The following is a 27,037-nucleotide window of genomic DNA, read 5'->3' as shown; positions in this document are numbered from 1 at the left end:
CAGTAATTAATTAATGAGTAAATATTTAATCATGCTGAACAATATAACAGTTTTTTTCACTCCATCTATAACTAACTGTTTTAACAACTAATTGAAATGCTACACCAAACCAATCTGTTATAATTTTTTCGTACAGTTTATCAGATTTTCTTATAACCATTAATTCGAGATATGAGACAAAAAAAAAATGTACATAATATTTACGAAATTTATTTCTCATTTTTTCATATTGTGTTTTTCTTCATAGGCCTATTCTGGGACCTTTTTCTTTTTTTTAAAATCTGCTGTTACAATTTTTAAAGTTAATTCTAACGAAACAATACACGCATAAAAATAAAATTTTTAAAAAATTTTTTGATTACTTTTTTTTTTAAAATATTTTTTTTCTTTTTTTTTTAGGCACAACAACAGCAACAAGCCCAACAAAATTTATTGAATAAGTCAAATGATGACTTGCGAAGAAAACGGCCTGAAGCAACGCGACCAAATCATATTTTGCTATTCACTATTATTAACCCTTTCTATCCCATTACAGTGGTAAGTACTTATATTATTATTTAATATTTATGGATACAAATAAATTTGTATGCGAATGTGTGTATACCTAAGTCTTGATATTTTAATGTTATTTTTTCTTAAAATAACGAAGAAAAATTGACTTTTAACAGATTTTTGAAATATTGTGAATATTATGCACACAAACATGCACATATTCGTATATGAATACAAGGTTTTTATGCATACAAAAAATAAATTTTTTACTCTAATTTAATTTTTTTCTTTTATTTTATGAAAATTACTGTTATTATTAGTCATTATTATATTGTTATTTGTTACTATAAAAACAAAAACGGAAAAAAAAAGTAGAGAGAGTACAGTACGGTTTATGTTATTGTTTCTCTCATTTTTCTTTTTTTTTGTTTTTTTTTTTCTCTTGATCCCAATCATGACGATGATATGAACTTAATAAAAAAAGTGCTTTTGACAGAAAACAATTAGGATTTTTGAAAGCGTGTTTATTGTTTATAAAAATATAAAATATGTACATATTTTTCTTGTTATTATTATTATTTATGAATTTTGAGATGTGACAGAAAGAGAGAGAAAAAAAAACACATTTCCTTTCTATAAAATTTATTGTTTTGGTTTTTTGTTGTTTGTTAGACAGAATTAACGGGTTTTTGGCTTTTTTTGCTTCTTCTGTTGCCTTTGTACTCAAATTTTAATCCGTAATTTTTGCTACTATGTATTACTACTATAGAATATGTTACAAGAGTGGGAGAGAGGGAGAGAGGGAGATAACATCAAAAAATCGAAAAAAATATAATAATATTGCACATAGAGAGGGGGGAGGTTGTAACAGTTCAAGTTCGGGTTAGAAAGATTGAAAGAGAGCAAAAAAAAAAAAGTCAATAAGAAAGAAATTTGAAAAATTAATCATTTCGTAATGTTTTTTTTTTTCTTTTTTGTGTTGTTCGACCGTTATTTTCGTATATTTTTTGCAATGAACAGTTGTTAAAGGCGTTTTTGTGTTGAATATACAATTTTTCTTGTTCATTTTTGGGTTTATTGGATCACAGATGATGTTTAAAGTGTTTTCTTATTTTTTTTGGTTTTGTTTTATAGGTTCTGGATTTTTGTTATTTTTCTTGTTTTTTTTTATTAGGATTGATAATAAAAAGAAAGTTTTTAATCTAATGACAAATTGATTGTATTGAATCGGCTCTTTTTTGTTTCCATTTTGTTTTTACTTTTTTTTACTGCATATTTCATCCTTTATTATATTGGCAATATTAGAAATTTATTATATCTGAAATACCTAATTTTCTCGGGTTTTTTATCCTAACATTTTATTAATTTAATTTAATAAATTTAATAATAATAGGATTTTTAATATATTATTATTATTATTTTAATATTTCTTTTATTAAAATTATGAGGTTATGAAATTTTTCTAATGTTTAAACAAGATTATAATAATTATTTTTTTAATCTATGTATATTAATGTTAAAGGGCCTAAAGGCAAAATATTATTATATAATGATTATCATAATTTCCATAATATTGTAATTAATTTTTTGGGTGTTTAACATGCATTAATGATAATAATTAATTTGTTAACGAAAAATAACCCAAGTAATAATATTATTAGCCTAAATATTATGAGCCTTGCGAATGGCTTATAAATTGGAGAACTTAATTAGAATATTATATTTACACTATTTAGAAATAATTTAAAAAATTAAATTTAGACTATTTAGAAATTAATTTTAGTCGTCATAAAACAATATTGCTAAGGTCGAAAATAGTCGTTTTTCGAGAAACTTAAAACTTAGATAATTCTAGTTATCTGTCTTTAAAATCTAAAGTAGTTGGAGACAGATGTTCAAAGTTGTTAAATCATCTACCACAATTTTACAATTTTCTCAATATGTTGCTGTCATATCAGCTGTCAAAAAGATGTCAAATTCTCAGAAGTGACCCATACAAACTGGCTTAAAAAAATAACCTTGTAGACGCTGAATGTTAATGATTAAAACAAAAACATTCTTAATAATTTTATTTCTACTACTTTCACACCTCAATATTTTTTTCTAATTTAATTTAATTTTTATTTAAAAGTATTCTTGAAAAATTTTCCATTTACAAAAGACAGTTATATAAAGTATAATTTATTTATATCTTATATTAAAATTATTTTATATGCATAGTATATTTTTGTAAGTTATTTTCTTCAATTTAATAGAATTTATTAAAAATTTATAGCACGTACATGTAATTTGTATAAATAATATTGTTCACTTTGCAGTATACTTGAATATTAAAATAAATAATAGTTACATACCTTTATTTTTCTTTTTTGTTTTTAATAAAGTCACTAAAAATGTATAACAAAGAAAGAAACTTAAATGTAATTAATTTTTCTTTTATAAAATAAACAACTATCTTTTTATTTATGACTTAAATAAAATTATACACATTTTTCCATATTAATTCACAATATAGGTATAGGACACATACATACTATACATACATTATTCTCATTATGTTATACAAAATTTAATACAGTGTATACCTTATTATATTGTTCATCTATAAAAAAGAAAAACAAAGAAAACTTTAAAAGGGTAAAAACTTTAAAATTGCATATAGGGTTATTTTAGAAATATTTCATTAAATTACACACTCAAAAAAAAAAAAAATAAGGCATATACAATACATCTTTCCCGTATAAACTACATGTATACCGTATATTATATTAATTCGAGTATATCTATATAAATTATTCTTATATAAAATAATTTTGCTGTTATTCTGTTGTTTTATACCGTTATATTTAATTATTCAATTAAAATAAATTGCAACTAAAATAATTACACACATGTGAGTAATATTTTCTTTAACAACATAAAATATTTTTTCTTCTTTTAATGTGTAAGTTTGTATATTGGATACTCTTATATACGATATTATTTATGTAAAGCTATACAATATAATATAACGTAAATTCATTTACGATGCATGACATTATTATCCTCTGAGTCTCTCTCTCTCTCTCTCTAAAAATAAACAAAACAAATATTATAATTCCTTTGCTTAAACTTCATAAAAGAAAGATTATCACAAAATTATCTTAATTTACGAAAACAACAAAATATTTATTTTGTCGTTATTCTTGTTATTTTTTTTTTTTTTATTTTTGATATAAATTATTGTATAGTTGATACATGTGTAGAAATTATTGTGTAAATGCTTGTGTTTGTATGCAAAAAGGACAAAAAATTTTAATACATGTGAACATACAACGTAGTATGAAAATTAATCCCGTATACCTACTGTATACTGAAAAAAATAATACTAAATTATTTTTATAAAGTGAATTGCAATAACATTAAATATTGTCGCCTTTTTTTTAATATCGTATGCAACGCCGAAATTTTGAATATTTATGTATAAATTAATGCACAAAAAGAACAGGTTAATAAACTCACTGATATTATTTTTTGAAAAATGTTTGTATATTCGCCATTTTAAGTACTGTTAATAATTAGTTAATTTTTACTAACTAATCATTCGGGTGTTGTTAAGATCTCAGAAAAATGAAAATGACTTTTTTATTTGGCAAACTTCTCGAACGCATTATGATCGTTTTCTTGAAATCCAACATTACTATACTAAAATTGTATTAATTCTTAAAACTGCCGGAGACCTTAAGGCGTTTCTCATACAACGATGTTATACAAGTTGGTCATGCATGTTGATCATGCATGTTGGTTCTTCAAGTTGGTCATGCATCTTGGTCATACAAGTTGGTCACGCAAGTAGATCATACAAGTTGGTCATGCATATTGATCATGCATGTTGGTTCTTCAAGTTGGTCATGCAAATTGTTCATACAAGTTGGCCGCGCGAGTAGATCATACAAGTCGGTCATGCATATTGGTCATACATATGTTGGTCCAACAAGTTGGTGATATATTTTAGTTATGCATGTTGTTTATTCGAATTGATTATGTTTGCATAGTTATAGGTATGTATATTAGTTACGCATGTTGTTTATTCAAATCAGTAATAGGCAAGTTGGATACGCCATGTATTATCAAGTTGGTCATTATTTATTATCATGGTAATAGGCAATACCAACTGTTTATGTCGTTTGGGAACCGACAGATTAAATGGAACGATTTTTTCAAACAAAATATATAAACAATTGAATTATTTACTAATTCTTATGGGTCTTCATTAACTTGAATTTATTTAATTTAAAATTTATTATCTATTTTTCATAAGTTTGACGATTTTACTAAAGTTTTTACTCTAAAATATTTTGAGTATAAATTTTTAATAATTCAATTTATCAACATCCTACTTTAAATTTTTGCTAAACCTTAAAATATTATGCTTATAATTTACCATTACTTTTACCAAAGTTACTTAAATTTAATTAATATTTTATTTTATTAATAAATTTCAAAATTTTTCATCATAAAATTTTATTTGCTTTTATGCTTCCACTGAAGATATTTTCTTATAATAAAAATTATTTGCATAATTATATTATTAATAGTAGAGTATAGGAACAATTCACAGTTTAATTTATGTACTCAAAAACTTACATACATGAAGATGTTAATAAGGCATTTATGTCATGTTCCCATATGCGCGTATAAAATTTATTACAGCAATATTTTTGAAATTGCATATAGTAATTTGTTTTCGTTTCATGTGGAAAACTATAATAATGTGATAATTTAGAAAATACTGTAAGGAAGGATAGAAGAAATTGTATTAAATATAATACATACGTACGTTACAAATAGTAGGTTATTTTGTTCTACTTTTTGTCATAATTTGATAGGACCAATTCCTATTCAAAAATATAATTAATTAAATATATTATCAAATACATGCACACGTACAAGTATTTGAATGAATTGTGATTGAACTGAATAAACAATATAGCTTTATAAGAGCGAATCTACTGTTATTGATATTTACTGTTTTAAATATTAATATTAATAATATTGTTTTAAAACCCTTCTTAGTCTAAGAACTTAAAATATAAGAAATTGTGCATTAGCCAATTGGAATTTAAGGTATAAAATTTTATTTATACATGTTGTTATCATCAATTTTGTATCCTAGAAATGTTAAAGAAGTAAAAAATTGTGAATAACCCCGAAAAACCATAAACAAACTATGTAAGAATTACAAAATATAAAAACCCCTTTTCTGCCAACAGTATAAACTTATATAACTTATACTATATACCAACAGTCAACACCTAGGTATATATAGCTGCCAAATATAAATTAGGTGTGAACAAAGTTCTACCCACAAAATGTGAATGTTGAATGCCAGAAAACATCGTACTTCAGAATGATATTACAATATACTTTCATACGTTTTCGAACATGAATACACATACGTATACTTATATACGCATACAATACTTTGCATTATTGTTCACTATTATTCTTGCTCTTCAACTATATGATTGCAAAAAAGAACAAATGTAATTTCGTACATAATACAACCCACCATAAAATTTATTTCCGCTAAATTACCTCACGTTTCTTATTTCCTTACACGAGTACATTAATGCATTATTTTCGAAATAAGATTTCCTTGTAAAATTTTAAGAAATTTATATCGGTTTTCTATGATATCTTCTTCGTGGTATATGTTTTCTTAGAATTTTCTTTCAACAAAATACTAAATATAGCCGCGTGTATGTATAATCAGTAAGTACCTATATGATATATGAATGCAATTATTATCTTTCTTAATCTATTTAAGAATATGGCATATGTTAAAATTTCATATGTCCTTTTTAATCCTTTATACAATATTTCGTATTACCGAAAGCATTTATCAAATGAATCTTTACAGTTGTTGGAAAAAGCAATTCATTTGTTTAAAATTTTAAGTTGTTGAATTGCACAATGTATGCACATACATAACGTACATCATATACGCATACACATGTATCTCATAGTATTATGAACGGTCTTACGTTCCATTGTTATAGAACAATTTGAGATAAAAAAGAAAATCCAAATAATTGAAAAAAAAATATTTTTAAAATTTAATTAAGGAGACGATAATGTAACAGACGGAAACTGTTTAGATTAGGAGATGTGGGCCATTGTGAAGTGCAGCATATTAAATTTCTTTTTTGGAAAAGTAATCGGAATTTCGGCAATGAAATTATTCTTTAAATTTCATGATTTAATATACAATTTCTCTAAGTATTTTTATTATTTTTTTAGTTCAATAAACCAAATTTCGAGAGTAAACTAATTCAAATATTTCATTGTTTATTTTGACTACCTCACTTTTGAATAAAATTATCAAAGTCCTTAAAAAATTCTTAGTTAATCCTAAAAAATTTCAAATAAAATTAATTTTTTCTTTTTAATTTTTTGATCACACTTTGATTGGTTTTTTCATGCCCCTACTGATATGCAATTTTTTTGTATTGCATATATATTCAAAATTTTCGCTTTTGATCTTGGTTTCTGTTGATCTTTAATTCTTTAAGAGATACAGACTTAAAAATTATATAAAATTTTATGATATATGTATGTAAGAGTGACCGTCACCAAAGATGATAAAATCCTTTCTTTCCCTATTATATAGACTTTAAGGTCAAAAAATATGAATCGACTTACACTTCTCTAGTTTTGTAAATAAAGACCAGTTATTCTTTTAGTATTATTAAGAAATATTTGCGGCAATATCAATTTCACGTATTGTTCGAACGAAACAGTATTATTTTTTATTAATCCTTTATATTTTCACATTTTTCTTTATTATTTTTCATTGTATAATTTTCTATAATATGTAAAATTCGAAATTTTCTATATAAATAATCATTTGTATCCATGATATATATTCTGTTCTTATATTTTGAAACAATTGAATATTGTTTTATATCCCCCTCTTTCAGTTTATTATAATCATACCCAAATATTATTACGTATGTATATGTACAACCATATATGTAAATATCAGGTGAATAAACTTTGTAATTCTTATATATATAAAATTTTCCTGATTATTTTCTCTCTTTTTCATTTATTTGATATTTTCTTTATTTCCATGAACAAAAAAAACAGTAGCAATACAGTTAGTCTATGATTACATTCTATTTCTGTTCGACTCCACATTATTTTCCAAGAGATCTTGAAGCTAAAAATTGTACTGCTATAATTTTATTTTATTTTTACATTCTTCTATATAAAATTGTTTACGATTTGAATTTAAGAAAAAGAAACATAGAGCAAAAGAGAAAATCGAAATCATAGTAATTTCTTTTTTTCTTTTGCAATTTTATTTTACGATTGTATTGTGTGTATATGCGCTTATATCCATATCCTGTAGGGAAATTCCGAATGTATATTTATGTTATTATTATTATTTTCTGTAAAAATAATTCTATACGTAGTTTATTTTTTTTTGCTCTCTTTAAATTCTCATTTTTATTTTTGTTATTTCATTTGTTTTTTTTTTTCTTCGGATGCGTATTTTGTGTTATAAAATATCATTATCCTGCAGGATAAAAATCGTGATGATAAAAAAAGAAAAAAAAAAACCAAATTTTATTTTCTTTTCTCCGTTTTATTTTTCCACTTTTTTTTCTATTTTCTTCTGTTCTTGTGGGTAATTTGCTTTAGGCCTAAAAATTATTATTTTTTTTTTTCATTATTTTCTACTTTTTGTCTCCTGTTATTTTTTGCACCGTTTTTCCTGTTACTTTCATCGCTTATTTTGCTATTGTATTTTTTTTTTCTTCACATAATATGTATATATATGCGAAGCGTAGTGGGATATTTTAAGAAAAAAAAAATATGCCTATAAGAAGTATTCTTGAATTACAATTTAGAGAAGGGATTAAATTTAATAAGATTTACGAAAATGACAAAAAATGTTGAGTCTAAAAAAATGGTGGTTAAGAAAATTTAAGTGATATTAATCAATATTTATACTATATAAAATAAAACTTAAGGGTTACAACTTAAGGGTTGTATATGAAATAAGACAGTTATATAAAATATTTGGGAACGAAATCTATGTAATACATTTATGTAATGGCTGGAAATATGAAAATTTCTAAATTTTTCCCACCTTTTGTGCAATATTACTTAAGGTTCGAAAAAAAAGAAAAGAGCAAATAGTGAAAAACTAAACACAAGTTTTACGTATATATTTTACAAATAAAAAACTTTAAAGTAAATCATTAAAGCTAAATTCATTTAGAATTTACCGTAAAGCTATACTGAGAGATGGGAGACCAGAATGTCAAGGAAAACTGACTGTGGCCTCAATTATCATGAATACGAACTAAAACTGATTACCAAAGTAATCCACGTACATGAATTGATGGATTCTCAACCCTTCGGATATTTGGAATGTAGGAACGATGCAGTATTATGATTTTTTATCGTATAGATAGACTAAAAACATTTTAGTTTGAGTAGATTGTTACTGTCACATTGTTTGCTCAAACTTAATGCAGCCTAGTTCTGTAAACATTTTGTAAATTGAATAACAAACGAAATAAATTAATTTCGTGATTGTGTTTTAATATAATCTGGTTTGATTGTTTATAGAATTACAAAATTTTATAAATTTTTTTTCAATAATTTTTAAAATATAAGACAATAAAATATAATTTAAATAATATGTATTTGAAGATTTGTACAACTGGGATAACAGTGTATTTACTAGGGATTAAGCCGAAAATATGATGTCATAAAAATAATCGGAATATTTTACACCAAGAATCAACAATTTTTTATTCTCGAACTGCAATATTTATTCACAAAAATTTTAAAAATTCTATTTTAAAATAAATATTTTAAACAAAAATATTTAGTTAATTTAGAATATTAATCCTTAAAGGTTTTCCAAGATTCAATGATAACAATATGGTGTGAAAAATAAACAAAAACAAATAACAAAGAAAATAAGTGAGGAAAAAAGGAAATATTGAAAATCCTTTCAATTATCCTCGAGATTACATAAAATATATATGGAATGCTTCTATGCAGTATAAAACCCGAAAGTTTTAATTTTTGTTTTTACTTGTCTTTCTTTATAAAAACATAAAAATAATTTTTTGAATAAATTTAAAAATGCTTGTAATTTTTTGCTAATGAAATTTCGATTTTTAAAATAAGATGTTTTTTATGTATACCTAGTGATCCCGATGTTAAACTCTTCCTTTAACAAAGATAACAGATACAAAATATTAATATATGTGATATAAGTACATACATATATACTTATGTAGCATGTAAATTGGTAAACAAAAACTAAAGTAATTTTGAATTTTTATTATTGAAATTTATTGTTAATTGAAAAATTCTCCCAGATCTAACAACACTCAATTACTTTAACAAAACGGGAATATAGTCGCCGTACACAGTAAAAATTGCTATTTATTATACACGTGAATAGATTACTAGATTATAATAAAATTCAAAACTATCTTTAGCATTTATTTTCATAATTATAAATTTGATTTGATATTTTCCTATTATATTGTTGTTTGAATACAAACTAGAACTGATTACCAAAAATGAATAGAATTTAAGTAAGAGATTAATATTAATAGTATTTAAGTTCGCGAAACACTTTAATATTAAATTAATTTTAAAATAGAATTGTTAATCATTGAAATAAATGGAAGATTTTTAATAAAATTGAGAAAATAAATAAGAGAAGCTAAGGTTATGTTATGACTCAAAAATATTTATGTTATGTCTGGAAACTCTCTAGATATAATTATAAGAGTTTCATTATTTTTGAAAATATTACTCGGTTCAAAAATTTATATCTGGAATTATTAGAATTTTATTCACACAGTTAGTTAATACTAATCTAAAATCTATAATAATTAATGCTTTATTTTGTTAGATATGACAGAAATGCAGACTCAATTTAGTGAAAATATAGCTGTGATCGAATGAGCTTTCACTTACTCAACTTAACCATAAAAATACAAATCAATTTGTGGAAAAATATTAATTACAATTTCATTGTCTTAAGGCACAACTCCATTTGCATTCTTTGTTAATGACAATAGCCTTATTTTTATTGTTAATTTAAAATTAAGGATAAAAGTTACATAAGTGTTATTTATTTTACTTAAAATAATCATTACGCTATTTATTATTTTTCTTAATTGCATAATTTTCATAACATCCTATAATAATTAAAAACATATAGTTAAAATAATCTGCGTTTTATAAATATGGCAATTATACTCGTATTTATACATACACTAAAATAAATTCCAAAATGACATACATAATATTGCATATCAAAACCATATTCTGCAGAAAAAACAAATTAAATTATTTTTTCAACAAGTCATATATACGATGATGTAGGCAAATTATCAGATCCTGCAATTTTAGAGCAATTTTCTTATAAAATTCATAACAAGCTGGATTGTATGCATATCCACTTAAATATTCGAGTATAATATATGGAATTGATGGCAAATAAACCTTCATTTAACTTTTATGAAACGTTGCCTTAAACTTGTATGATTATAATTTTATTTTATAATCTCAATTTTAACCCGCAACTATACGAAATTTTAATATACCGATATACATGCCACTAGTTACATACTTTCGTACAGTAATTTTCCATATTTTAAATTAAATATTCTGTTAATATCCTTATCATTTAGTACATATTTTTATTCCTTGAAAAATTATATGTACATATATAAAATTCCTGTCAACTACATTTTTCATAACATTAATATCATTTATAAATTTCCCAAATGTAAAAAAAAAAATATGGTCACATACTTTTTATAATTACAAAAAAAAAAAAATTCTTTTTTCTTCGCTTTTTCATTTCACGTGCATTGTGGAAATTTTTACTTTTAATATTGACCAATAATAAAATTTTCAATATACTGGAGATTTTTTATTGTCCACAATATGTTGTTGTTCTTCTTGTTTTTTTTAATAAATGAACAAATTTTTGTTTCCGTTTCCATTTTCATACGGTATAACTTCCTGTTGTTTCTTTTTTATCGTAATTGTCATAAGAACATTAATTATTTAATTTTTTTTATTCCTTGTTTTCATAATTTTTCATCTTTTTTTGTTTCTGACCCTTACAACACTTAATAACTGTGGAATAACCAGATACAAAATAATATCAATCTATGTTGTATGTATGGATTTATATACATACATGTACACAGCCCCGGATTCATCATACATGCAAAGTATGCATTTGCAATGGGCGATAAAAAATAGGGGCGCCATTGAAAACTTAAAAAATCCCTAAATTTAAAAAAAAAAAATTTTCACCCAAAAAAAGGATTCCAAGTTTTTTTTTATACATCAATTTATAGCGAAATTAACTTAATAAAATCTACCTACATGCAAACATAATATTTTGTTCTACACATAGTTCCTACACACGCACCATATAACAAAAAATGTTCATAGAATTAAAATTACTCATACATTTCTTTACTCTACACTACTCTTTCATTCTTATTTTTTATGTACTGTATATGCCTATAAACACAGAATATTATTTCACACAGCTGTATACATTCAATCGTTCATATATATAAGTGAAATCGTCTCATATAATATACATACATATATAGAAGCAATGTACGCAACAAATAAAAATATTCAAAAATACACATGTACACATAATTTATATTGTCTAATATGAATAAGATCAACACTCATGCGTACACATATAATTATCTCATAAAGCAAAATTTTTATTTTGCTGAGATTGCTCCCTATCAACACTCGCTCGTACACATATAATTATATCACAAAGCAATGTTTTTATTATGCTTAGTGGCTACACTCGTTCGTACACATTATATTTAAATTGTTTCATACATGCAAAATTTTATTTTTGCTTAGTTGGCGCCCACTCACCAAACAAACAAACACATTATTATAATGTATTACGTTTTCTGTATACTATTGCATTAGTAAACAACAAGAACAAAAAAGAAAAACAAACAAAAATTAAGAATGAGAATAGAAAGAAATTAGAAAAAGAGAATGAGAGCAATATTCTTAAATAATGGAATGCATAGCTTGATTTGAGATTGTGTATACCAATATTTTGTTTTTGTTTAACAACAAAAAATTTTGAATGAATTTTAAAATTACATGATCGTTATGAATTTCTACTACTATGTTCTGCTTTCGTTTTTGAAAAAACTGTTATCAATCACAGAATTAAATTTTAATTTATAAAATCTACTACTTATATTGAATTGAAAAAATGTTGTTTAATAATCAAGCGAATGTTAAGAATTTTTATGCTGAATTGATGTAGTGTAAATCATCCAAAAAATAAGAGTAAAATGAAATGGCGCATAATTTGCTTCACACATTTATCTCTAAAATTAAAACAGTTAAGCAAAACGACATTCTGAAATTTCAAAAAAACAAGCCTATAAATACCAGTAAATGCATTTATTTTAATAAAGTCTAAAAAATTTAATGAACAGTATAAAAGCTTGTACCAATGTTCATAAAAAGCTTAGTTTTCAAGTCATAAATTTTAGAACGAAACTTTGATTTTCCTTAAATTTTTGAATGCAAGTCGAAACTTTTTTTATACGCTGCTTCATTTCTCAGGCGATTTGTGAAATAGAAAGCTAAATTTTATTCGTAAATTTAAAATTACGAATAAAAATAAAAATAAATTTTTACTTTTTTTCATATTCAAATAAGCTTTGAAAAAGTTCATTTGATATAATTTTCATAGAACCTTTTATAATAAGTTTCACTTACGTCAAAAAGTAAATTTTATGGTTGTTAAAATCAAAAAATCAAGTTTAAATGATTGATATAAATCTGATCATAACTTCATAAAAAAACGTACGGTTAAACAAATTACCTTGTTTTTGAATTTATAAAACAAAAAATTGAGAGTTTAGTTCCAGACTTTAATTCTATAATTCAGCATAATAAGGTTACAAGAGTGTGCTTTATGATGCACAATGTGCAATGCCCATTAAATTTTGTTCACAGTAATAAAATAGGTGAAACGGTTGAAGGGGGAGGGGGGGGGCGCACTTTTTAGGAACCGCTTAGGGCGACGAATACACCAGGACCGCGCCTGCATGTACAATATGATTATTGTTATGGTATGCGTGTTGTATTTTTGCATAAAGTTTGAAAATAATTTTAATTGCTAAGAGCAACAATCACATCACCTTTTTAAATCTTTATTTGCTTTCAACATATACATACATACATACATAATTATTTTTGGTTATTTTTATTTTTCCTTTTTGTATTTGTGTACTGGTGAGAGGAGAGTGCAAAAGAAAATAAAATATTGCAAAAATTGACAAATCGTAAATTTACATTTAAATTAAAACAAAATTGTTCTTTCCTTCCTTTTATGTTACATTGCAATATAAGTTTAATATTTGTAGATTGTAGATTATAGATTTCCAAGGGAAGGGAGTGGAGCAGGGATTATTGCAGCCTCTCCGCGTCCTCACCTACAATATTCCATTTCCAACTATGAAACTGGAGACATCCCCAAGAGAGTTGGACAGGACTTCTTGAACGTTTAGAAAACCTTGTCCGAAACTATTTCGCCGTAAAGGATATGCAAAGGATATGCACCTCAGTGTCATCACTGTTCCCGCAAAATTTAATATTACGTATACTTATATTCTATGCATGGTAGTAAGAGTACCTACATACGCTTAACATAAACCGATTAGATATAATATCCTTAAATTTCAGGCTAAAGTTCTTCGCGAACTGATTTTACATATATCTGCTGTTACACAAATAGTTATAGAAATTAAGCTACTTACAAAAGTTCACCATTCTTGAATTTTTATTTTAATCGTAGGATAGTGAAGGCAAATCGGGAAAATTAGTTAGTAATTTCAAGCACATCGACGAACAATAAATAATTTCTAAATATAATAAAATTGAATAACTTAATGATAGTATTTTATAATTGTCCCAAAATTTTCATAAAGAAAACTAACTATTAATAAATTTTTATTACAAAAATACAGATTGTAATTTTAGCATTCAATATGAACAAAACGTGGCGCCAATAAAAATATCAAAAGAAAATATGAAATATCTAATAACCCTTAGAAGAGCAGTTTACTACCATCCTTCATTCTTCTGTTGTTAAGTGATTTATTTTTTTTAGATTGCTACAAAACTGTTATATAAATGTAAACTGTTATATATTGAATTGAAATTTCTGGAAAGTATTCATTATTCTTGTCCTCTCTCTATATACCCTATAATTTCAATAATAATTTTCAATCAGTTTTAATGGAATGATGGAAATTTTATTATGAAAACATGTTTGAAGCCTTTAATAATAAACTTACATTTTTTTCTCCCACACAATACCGTATACTGTAAAATTGCATTTTTTTTTTTGGTCTTCTTTACATTTTTATTAAGTTATAAAGACTTCATAATGGAAAGTTTCGAGAGAAACGAAACCATAAAAACGTAAAATTATAATCTGTATTCAAAAAAGGATTTTCTGTGGTCCTTAAAAAATATTTTCTGGCTTTAATTTTATTTTTCGTGGTTTTATTTTATTATATATATACGAATTTGTTTTGCTTACCCTTTTTGGTAAATTTCCAATAGAATTTTAAAAATAAATTTGAGTACCAATTTTAACTATGTCCGTCATCTATAGTTAAAAATTATTGGTGCTATTTTTTAAAATATTATTTGAGGTTTTTGTGTATATTTTAGTTTTAAAAACAGTTCTCTTCTTGTTGCCCATAACGATCTCACTCATCATTAGGAGTGCATTAAAATTGCCTTGTTTTTCTTTTTAAAGTGGGATCTGGGGTCCCCGTGACCCTTCTGATCCCACCCCATAAGATGTTTTGTAATCCGCGACCCAGTTACACTATTTCTAAGAACACTATTTCTATTCCCTTATGTATAAATCTCAGTATTACGTCTACTTGAAACCATGAAACCTCCGAAGGAGTCACAAACTTCCGCCCGAAGGGCTTGAATCTTAATTGGGCCACAGTCGCATGGAAGATGCTCTGCTGTCTCATCTTGTTCGAAGCAAAGACGACACAATTCAGTCTTCAACTTGCTTATCCTTTTCAAATGAACCATGGTGAGACAATTTCCAGTGAGCACTCCAACGATCAGTCTCAAATCTGAACGACTAATCGAGATCAGCTCTCCTCTCCGCTTCGTGTCCCTTTCGGTTCGACGAATTTCTTGAAATGCGCCAGTCATTCTTAGCCCTTCTAATCCAACCCCACAAATTTCGATGGTTTGTGGAAAAAGACTCGCAGCACTCTCGAGTTTAACTGAAATGTACTTTTCTGTAATTTCTTATTTTTATCCTTACTTCTAAATTTGATTTTTTTTTGTTTTTTATGCTTTACCACACACATTCGAGAACTTGTAACTTTAACATTTTTTTTTTGATTTTTTTTTCGGTTAGTTTTGCTGAGACAATATATTTGATGCAATTTTGGTAGGAGTATTTGAGCATCCCAAGAGTAACCATAATATACTTTATATTTTTTGTGTAAACTTTAATAATTTATATCTGTATGTAAAAGTATGTGACAAAGTTATTGTGGTGAAATTTTTTCCTTTTTTTTTTTGTTTTTGTATTTTTATTCGATTTTTGCTATCTTTTTTTTTTTTTGTCATTTCATTGTCCTTTACAGTTGAATATTTGATATTTACTTATAAGTTGGTTAATGTTCTAAATCAGTGACTTTCAAAATCCTTAAAATTGTATTTATTCTCTAAATATTATATTGAAGTTGAATTTGTTATTGACAAGAAAATTTTATTGAGTAAAAATGTAAATAAAAAAAAAATTCTTTTTTTTTTTTGTGTTAAATGAACTTGAAAATATGAGGTTTAGTCACGGTCAAGAAAATATTTAGTATTTAACAGAAGTGTAAATTTTTCTTGTTCGTTTTCTCAGAAAATTTCTTCATTGAATTCAAATCCTATAATTCTTTTCATTTTCAAAATCTGAAAGTTAAATAAGACAATAATAGTTTCTTAGAATATTGTCTTCTCTATTGTTGTTTACTGTTAAGCATTCTTGTAAAATTTTTATAAAAAATTCACTATGATTCTTTTGCAATTTATTTTAAGTCTTGTCCTTTATACAATAATAATTCAACAGGCGACATCCAAGCATTCCACTGATTCCATATTATATTCTTGTACTATTTTTTATTTATTTAAGACTAATTTTAGTTGAACTTGCATTTGCTTATGTGTAGGTATTAGATTCTTCTTGGTTCAAATGAAATTCCAACTTATGGTTGCATTATGGGTTCATTTACAATTTTGTTCAAAAAGTTAATTTTTTTCTTGGAATATATGGTAGAGTTATACTTATTAATGTTGTAAATTTTATAAAATTTTAAAGTTCAAAATAGAAAACTAAGTTGAATTTTGTGGTTTGGTTTGGTTTCTGTTTAAAATTTTACCTTGTACCATAAATAAATAGAGACAATATATAGATACAAGTATAATTTTACATGAAATAGCATGCAATGGATGGCACCTGCTAGTATATATATACTTATAAATATATATATATAAATAACCGTCTTTATTTCAACAGATATTATTGTTACATTAATGAATTGCGTAGACGGTAGAGGTCAAATCGTAAAAAAAATGTAATTCATATTGCATTATAAGTAATAAAGAAAATATTAAAAGTAAATATTTGTTTTTGCAGATTAGAATTTATTTAAGTGGTTGACGAAGATTTAGGTTCTATAACTTAACTCTTTTAACATTAATTTAAATTTTTCTTTATACTTATGTAATAAATTTCCCGAAAATTTTTATTTTTTGCAAATATTTCGAAATTACAATTGGATTAGCTAAAATAAAACAAATGAAACAGCGCATATCGTATTATCGTAATCGTATTCCGTCTCTCCAGATGCAATATTTTAAATTAAATCTGGAAATTTTCGTATTTAGACGAAGATGTTTTTGTATTCTCCATAATAAATTGTGTATACATAGTGTTTAAGATTTTCTTGTAATATTTTCATATCGTAAAACTTGTTAAACTTAATTGTGATCCTATAGGGTGACTTTATTAAATCTTTAATCAAAATTTGTTTATAAATTTCATTATATACTTTTTATTTATTTGTTCCTTTGTTTTTTCTTTTGGATTTCACCACAATAATTATTACAAAAATAATTTATGATGACATGAAGAATTTTTTTTAACTAAAGCAATATAAAATTATATTAGATCTTTTTTTAAAGATAAAATTTTGTATAAAATATTAAAATAATAATCTAGATTATGTATTCAAAAATATAGTTGTTTTGTTTAGGAAATTTTAGAGAATGTAAAGAGAGAATATTTTTTTCTCATTAAGTTATAAAATTTATAGGGTCAGTTACCTTCAATTTTTATACCTTTCTTATCTAAGTATATTGTCGGCAAAAAATTTTCATTAATACGATAACAAAAATTAACTGAAATGAAAATGAAAATTTCATATTAATCTATGTATACAGATTTAATTCAAATACGAGAATCGCTTTCAATTATGTTCATATAGTTTGAAAACGAAATTTTCAGTGAAAATTTAATATTAGTCTGTTTTTTAAATTAAAAATTGTGTATTATGTAAAATTTTCACATAAATTTAAGAATGAAAAATTGCGACGAAAAAAAGAAAATGTAAAGGTAAGCAAAACGCGAAATAATAAAGACGATGTAAATAGTTCACTATAGTACAAACAATCCAACTACATACATACATATACACATACATTTTATACGGCAATATATTTTTCAATCAACCGAAAAGCAGTAGCGCAACAATAAGATTTTAACATTGTGATTATTTTTCCTTTATTTTTTTTTTGTTTCTTTTTTTGGGTTTTATAAATTGGTCACTATGGAATTGAAAAAAAAAAAATCTCACGCTTTCAACGCAATTTAAATTTTTTTTTTTGAATTTTTTTTACTTCTTGTCTAAGAGGAGCCCAACGAAAAATTTCGAAATAATAAGCTAACAGTAAGAAAACAAAAATACAAGGCAAAAAAAAAAAAAAAAACGAAAATTGCTCCAGATTCATCAGCGGGAGACGTTGTCAAAATAACAGCTAAATAGAAAAAAATAGAGTAACATGACTGAATAAGCGAAGAATAAAAATAAATTTAAAAAAAAACGAAAAAAAAAATTTTTTTTTTTACAATCTAGTGGAGTCAGCGATAATAGCTTGATGCCATGTTACGTTAGATTACAATGTAACTGTATTCATATACTTTTATTTCTCAGATTTTTTTTTTGTGATCTCTTCTCTTTGTTTTAAAAAATCCTATATATGTATATATTCCATCATTTAATGTGAGAAAATATTGCATGAGTTTAACAATGTTTCAAAGGCAAACAAAAAAAAAATGTATATATACATATATTATGTAGTAAAAATAACAGATGTACGCTTGAATTCATCTTAGTAATTTACAATGTTGTGGGCGATAACACGGTATTTCAAAATATCTTTTTCAAGTTTTGATATACTTGATATTTATAATTACATAGAATATTTTAAGCTATGATTAAGACTTTTGTTAGTTAGTAAAAAAAACAGGTAAGCTCTGTTCGTTTTATGATTTTATAAACTTAAAATTTTGATAATGAAGTTTCTATTAAATTTTTAATTCTATTCAAGAATATACATATATAACATTTGAAATAATAGTTTCAAATAGTTAATAATTTGGGCAAAAAGCATATGGCTTACCCATATTCATATACAGTACACGGAATATTTGCCGGATCATTTCGATAATTTTCTCAATTTCTACTACATCTCGAAGTTTTTTCATATTTCTGTAAATTCCTTAAAAAGATCACTTACTATACGAACATACAATGGACTTTCAGCAGAGTTAATGATTTTATGACTTATATTTTTCATATTGTATAATTCAGGATTAATTTGTCTTTATTAATATGGTATATCAAGCATGAATATTTCTGTAATTCATGGTGTTTACATCAGCGATTCTTATTTTAGTCTCTTACGAAAATCAATTTTAAATCTTAATTTTGATTTTGTATCTGATAATTCTGTTCGAAACATGACCATTGTTAATGAAAATCAAAATATTATTTGCTAATGGTTCGTATGATATTGCTAATAATTATTAGTTTTAGTTTAATTTTGTAGCCTAGCGTTGAAAAAAACTATAGAAGGAATTGAATTAAATTATCCAAATCTTATAAGGAGATTGCTATGTCATTTTTGCCACTGAATTACTAAATGAACAGCCTAAATTAATATTTTGCTTTACTTTGTAACAAAGACACTATGTTATTCCTGTATATAACAACATCAAATCGAAAACATCTCTAAAATATTATTATTCTCAACATACTTACATAACTTTCCATATAATAATAGATTAAAAAACGGTATTAACACTTACATTCATAAATTTTTTTTTTTTTAATTTACTAACATTTACTTTTAATTGAAAACTTAAATCAAAAATAAATACTCCATTGATTAATGCTCCAAATATTTCATATTATTTATATCATCTCACCTGTAAATAAATTCACCTTTTTCTATATAACACTAATCATCATCAATAATAATAATATATTGAAGCGTTCTTGTTTTTCATATACATACATGTAGATATTATGTATATTTGTATGTATAATATTTTATTATAGTAGACTATTTCTTATTAATGCTTAAATAATGAACAATATTTGTTATACATATATATGTATGTATTATGTATAGATTATACTTGTATACCATATTACACAGTAAAGTACCCTACATTTAATAAGACCATCTGAATCAAAATGTAAAATTCAAAAAAAAAAAAAAAAAAATTTTCAAATCTTTTCAAAGCTGAAATAATCTTACCGTACAAGTACCGTGTATAAAGTATAGAAAATACACAACAAAACAGTAAACAATAAAATAATAATAATAAAAATAAAAAAACAAAATAAAAATTAAATGTACCATATTGCTTTCATGCTGGTAACTGGAATTGCGATAGTGTCGTGTGGTGTGAGATGCTATCATGCAATTTTCATTCGTTTAATTTTTTTTTTATATTTTACATTGTATGAATGTAATGTAGATAATATACATGTATATATATATACATATATATATAGATATATATTTATATACCTATATATTTTAGCTCAATTGTTTTAAATTTTTATTTTTACCTTTATTCAGTATATTCGTTTTTGTTTTTGCATTATTCTTCATATTTTTTTTTTTCTGATTAGGCACTAAATATAATAGTAGAGAATATCTCGCGTACTCTCAATACACTCACATAATATTCACAGATTAGTTATCTTTATATAAATGGAAAAAAAATATTATAATATGAATGTGTGTGTGTTCGTAAATTTGTATTGAGAAAAATAAGGTAAATGAAATTTAAAAACCAGTTTAATGAGCTTTCAATTGTTCGTATTATTATGTACTTACCTTTACAAAAAAAAATAAAAATAAAAATAAAATTATATTTATGCACTTATTCTTAAATAAAACGAAAACCTACGATTACAAATTATTTATTTCGATTTCTGTTTTAAATTGCCTATTTGAAATTTATATTATGTGCTATTAAATTTTATTTGAAATTATTTGACATAAGTAATCAAAATTAATGGAAATTTGAAATAATTTGGTATACTTAGATTTCTTTTTTTCTGATACGATTATGTTTTTTTTTTTTTTCAATAGAATTTATTTTGTTGTTATTTATGAATGAATGATTGCTGCAATCAAATATAATTTTAAATGATAAATTTACATATACATATATCAGTAATATACGTGAAGGTTAATTGTTAATATGCGGTATGTTACAGTCTTTTTACATAGAACACCAGAATATCTGCCAGTTTTTTTTTTCTTATATTTCAAACTACTTGGAAATATCAACTACAACACTTACAATAACATACAGGAGGGTTTCACTGTACAAGTTTAGATGACAAATTTATCTTCAATTCATATTGTATGCAAATTATTTTTTGAAAATAATTGCATTACCAAATGTTTACAGATAACAGAAAATTTTTGAAATGAATATATGAATTAAAACTATTAAACACATTATTTTATTATATAAAAATTTAAAACTAATTCTTAAATTTATGCTTAAGTTCACAAACTGCACAGGTATTACAAGCAACATGTAATAGTGTAGTGGCGATAAAGTAATTTCAAATTTAATAAACTATTAAAGCACGTTCCCTAAAACATTACCTCTTTGATTACTTACTACAAAGAAAAAAAAATCACAAAAATTATTTATACAATTTAAAAACTTACGCAATATACCCACCTAATTTATTTGCTTTCGTATATATACTTAAGTATTTCGATGACAATAATTGTCACATTGAAAATTTCTTTTAAGTAATAATAATAATAATAAAATTTCAAGAAAAAAGTTACTGTGTATGATGAAAATCATGGCTTTTAATGGCATTTTAATTCAAGATAATTTAAGTTTTATATAAAACAAGAAAACCAAGAAAAAAGCAGTACTTATAAATAATTTGTTTTTTTGCCAAAATATGAATTTTTTTTTTTGATTCAAACCAGACATCAGTATTAAAATAAAATTATTGCATACTATATAGCAAGAGATCAAGGTTTATGTCATAAATAATAAAATAACAACAAGCAAAAAGAAAAAAAAATATGAAAAATAAGAAGTAAAACCCAATTTTCGTGATTATTTTTGACAAATGAAGATTACATAATTTCTGTCTTCATTATTTTCATTTTACTCTCTTTGATGGTCGTCATTCATTGTCCTCTTACCTTTCCTCGCTCCCTAATATGATTACTTTACAGCACATATGTTTGTATCTCTTTTGAATTTCTTATATACTTTATCATTAACTTTTACATTGGGGATAATAAAATTATAGTATTATGCTTACAATTTTTAGGGTATATGAAAAGGAAAGTTATGTTTTATCGCTTACAATTTTTTGTGTTTTTGTTTTTAGTTCTCCTCTTGGGGAACATTTGTCCTTCAGTTGTATATTACTGCCCGCTTTTTTTTTCTTACCAAAAAAAAAATTCTTTATTTGATTAAATTAAGAAAATAAATTTTGATTATCTTTTGTTTTGTTTTTTTTTTTTCTTTTTTCTGGTGTTGTCCTTGACACTATGTGCTGAATGTGTGGTAAGATGTTATAACCTTACAGCTTATCGCAATTTTTTCACTTATCGATTTATATAATATTTTCTTTAGTTTTTCTGTGCCTTTTAATTTTAATCTGTCCATCCGGTCATCCACTATATCGTCATTGGAAATTAAAATTTTCTTTTTGTAATTTAATTATAAACGTAATTGAACAGTGGTGTTAGTACAGTAACTGTGTTATTAAAAATACCTTCTACAAGACCGTATACAACACATTTTAATAAATGATCAATAATTTGACCCCCAACAAAATCCGAAAATGATAGTTTCTGGTTCAATTTTTTAAAAGTGAAATGTGCTACTTAATAAACCACATTGTATTTTAATTCTAACATTTTGTAAGTTTATTTTTGCATATGTTGATTGGTTATAAAATTATATTGTCCTTGGGAAGAAGAGATTTACATACACACAAGTGTAATAATAAAAAATATATTGGAAACACATAATTTTATTATTTATACTTTTACAAATTTAAATTATTTATGTTTGTTTAATATTCTTCTTAGCATTTTCTCGAAAGAAATTTTCTCGAATTGAGAAAATGTGCTTGTTAGTTTTACTCTGCACGTCTGTTGCTCTGTCTAAAAATTTTTTATATTATTGGCTATTTATTGTGCCGGAATCATAAATATTTTTGTAAATTTACCTAACGCCTCGAATCCCAAGTTATCGCAACTTGAAAAATTTATATTTTAGCACCCTATATATCCGAAATACATTTTTCAACTTTAAATAAAAAAACAAAAAATTAACTGTAAAAATTAACTGTAAAATATAATTATTTACATTTTACCATTATGTTAACGTTTCTTTAGTTTTTTTTTTTGTTCATCCTAAATGTATGCAATTATTTCATATATTTTCTTATATAAATGAAAGTAGTTCTTATATAAATGAAAGTAGTTTAATAAACTATGCAGTTAATAATTTCAAGTAGATTTATTTTTAAAATCAATATATTATTGTTATTCGTTCAAGGGAAAAGCGCTGCTTCATAAACAATTGGTTTGATTCAATTTTATTATGATTAGTACCCTCTCAAGGTCCTGAAAACTTAGAAAAATTTGATGAATCTGATGATAAGTTTATCTACCTACCTAACATTATAGAAAACGTAATAAGTATAAATAAAATTTCTATAATAAAAAATTATTATTTTTTGCTTTTAGTTAATTACAGTCTCTATATTCTTGGAATTCTTTATAAAAATTTTTCTATCTAAATAAAAGTTCATTTACTATAAATGGTACATAAAATGAAATTATAATAACTTGGTATTTTTTTTTCTTCAAGTATAAAATTTATCAATAATGTGGGTCTGTTTATTATGCTAGCCGATAAATTTTTATAAAATCTGATTGAAAAATAGTTGAAAATTTGGAGGGTTCTGACATCATGTCATTAGTAATTGAGAAATGAAAGTGAGAACTGAACTGAACTCATTTTTACATTATTAGTGGAAAAAAATAAGTACTAAATTTTACTTTAACTGTTTTTTGTACATTAAAATATGAAATATCTATTTAGAAAAAATTTTCTTTTGTTTTAACTAAAGCTATAGAGAGAAAATTATGATTTCGATGCTTTGTTTTAGTTGTTTTGTTTCCAATTATTTCTCTCGTATGAACCTATAAAATTTGAATTTAAAGTCAATTACCCCTCGATCTAAAATGAGATGTTAAATGAATAAGTACATGATAAATTAAAAATACGTATATATATATATATATATATACATAAATATTTACACTCTCACGTTTTCTATATTTTTTGGTATGTATATGCGTTATCAGTTAGAGTTGCCTGCCCATTGAAATATTAAAAATTTTTCATTTGTTTGTTATTTAGATTAATTAAATGAGAAACGCTGAGATATTCGATTTTTCTATTCATTTTAGAATAATTGAATTTTTTTTCATGATAATTAAAATTTTCTGTACACCACTTTGGTTACATGCCTCTTAAACAATAGTTTGTAGAAAAATGAATTGTGTATCAAAAAAATAAGGAAGAATAAGAATGTTTTGAATTATAAACGTAAAGTTAGGATTACTAAATATCTGACATACTGGTTTGTCTCTAAAATGGTTGCTGAATGGGCGGTGTTTTAACGTTTTAACGGGTTTAATAATATCAGAACGTGATATTTTAGTAATTTGTAAATATGAATCTTTACAATTGGATTTACTAAAATAAATCAACAAGATCTAGTGGGCGCATATACTAAATTTATGTGATAATTTCTAATAATACATAAATACTTTTATATTATTTAAAAATATTATCATAAATTTAAAAATGTATTATTTAATAATCTTTAAAACTTCTTTTTTGTAAATTACATTTGCAAACCCTTTTTTTAATACAGAACATTTTATTTATTTGGTTATTTAAGTAAATCCTTAACATACACTTTTCTTTCTTCTTTTTTTCCATTCTGCGTAAAAATAATGTCTCATAATAAACATAAATTTGGAAAAAAATAAAAATAAAATAATAATAAAAAGTACCAGGATCAAATTTCTTTATAGTTGTGTTGTAAATTTTGCAATTTTTTGATCCTCTTGTATACTCGTTGTTCGTATAATACGTACTCGTAAGTAGTAAGTGTGCGATAAGTATTCGTCCTTTTTAAAAATTTCAGAAATGACGAAAAAAATTCAAAAAAAAAAAAAAAAATATTCAAAATTTTAACATTATATTTATTGAAATTTCTTACACATCCTTTTAAATTTAAATATGAAAAAGCAAATTGCGTAAAATTCGCGGAATCATCGGATTGCAAAAAAAAAAAAAAACAGAACAAAAAAACGCAATATGGTTTATAAGGCACACACATAATGTAAATTTTTTTTTTTAACTATGAGTATATGTTTGCATGAATGTGAGTAAATTTATAAATAATATGAGCATTATATTATTCATAAATCAAAAATAATAAGATGAAGATTTCGAAATAAGATGAAAATTTTCACTGAAATAAATAAAAAAGGAAATGTTTTTGTTTTTCTTTCTTTTTTTTTTTTGTAAATTGAAATTTTATTACCATTTTTTATTGTTATTATTTTTTTACTTTTTTTCAATATAACACTGACAATTATATTTTATAAATTGTTATGTGAATGATATGAAAAAAAGAAAAAGAAATTGAATCTCTTTAATGTTTCAAAAGAAGAAGAAATCTCATCCTTTTTTTTTTAAAAAACAAATTTTACATTTTATGCACACACTCTGGAATAAATCTGTGGCTATAAAGAATAATTGAATAAATTGCAGGAAATGTGTATTGCGATTATATTGAATTCAAAGCTTAGGCCTAATGTGAAAGAAAAACTTTTCATACCGTTTTTGAATTTTTTTACGTTTTTAATATTAATTTGAGATAGAAAATTTTTAATGATATGTACAGGGTGTCTGAAAAATTCCCCTACTTTTGAAAATGCTAATTTTTCTCGTTATAATTCTGGTTTTTTTTTTTCAATTTGGTTTCATTACTTGCATTTGCCGTGCAATTTTACCACAAGTAGTACCTATTAACTGTGTATTTATTTTTTGTTAGCCAAGTAATGAATCGTATTACTATTATAGAATTATATAGATCAGGTATGAAGACAGTTGAGATTGTAAAAACGACTGATTACAAAAAAATAACTGTCTATGACGCCATAAAACGTTACCAGGAGTTGAGGAGCACGTCGGAAAGGCACTCTTTAGAGGAAATTACCTTAGAACAGTGCGCGACCAGTATTAACAATTTTCCACAACGCCTCCGTGCTTCTATTAATGCAAATGGAGCTAATTTTGAGCATTTGTTGTAAATTTTTTATTGAATATTTTTATTACTACTCCAATAAATTTCGCTGAGCAATTAACAATATTGATTTCTTAATCTATGTAGCAGTTCTAAGCTGTAAAAATATTTAAAAAAAAAGTACGGAACTTTTCAGACACCCTATATATATAAGAATATAGTCAAAAATTCAAATTATAAATAGAAAAATTATTGAAATTTTGCAATTTCGAGCACAATTTCAGAAGATATCGAATTGTACACTAACTAAATTTTTATATAAAATAAAAATTAAACTGAGAAAATAAGAATTTTTAATACAATTTGAGAAATAATTTTTAAAATTCTAATTTTCAATTAATTATTTTAAAATTTGACTATGAATGAAAGTGAATATTACCTGTGACCACAGAAATATAAATGAATTTCACTATAAATGGGAAAAACAATTGAAACGA

At 24.3% G+C, this 27,037-nt stretch overlaps 1 protein-coding gene across 1 annotated transcript in view; it reads left to right on the top strand.

The window, feature by feature from the left end:
• The first annotated feature begins 405 nt into the window (after positions 1 to 405).
• LOC129614137 (heterogeneous nuclear ribonucleoprotein L-like) overlaps positions 406 to 27,037 on the top strand; it is a 198,873-nt gene continuing 172,241 nt past the window's right edge. The window contains exon 1 of the mRNA XM_055528538.1: positions 406 to 537. The gene's annotated coding sequence lies outside the window, so the exon portion shown is untranslated. The remainder of the gene's footprint in view (positions 538 to 27,037) is intronic.

The sequence above is a fragment of the Condylostylus longicornis genome, unplaced genomic scaffold (assembly GCF_029603195.1).
Source record: "Condylostylus longicornis isolate FDR11 unplaced genomic scaffold, ASM2960319v2 ptg000101l, whole genome shotgun sequence".
In the NCBI taxonomy this organism is placed as follows: Eukaryota; Metazoa; Arthropoda; class Insecta; order Diptera; family Dolichopodidae; genus Condylostylus; species Condylostylus longicornis.
The sequence above is the reverse complement of the archived record's forward strand: the minus strand, read 5'-3'. Positions and strand labels throughout refer to the sequence as shown.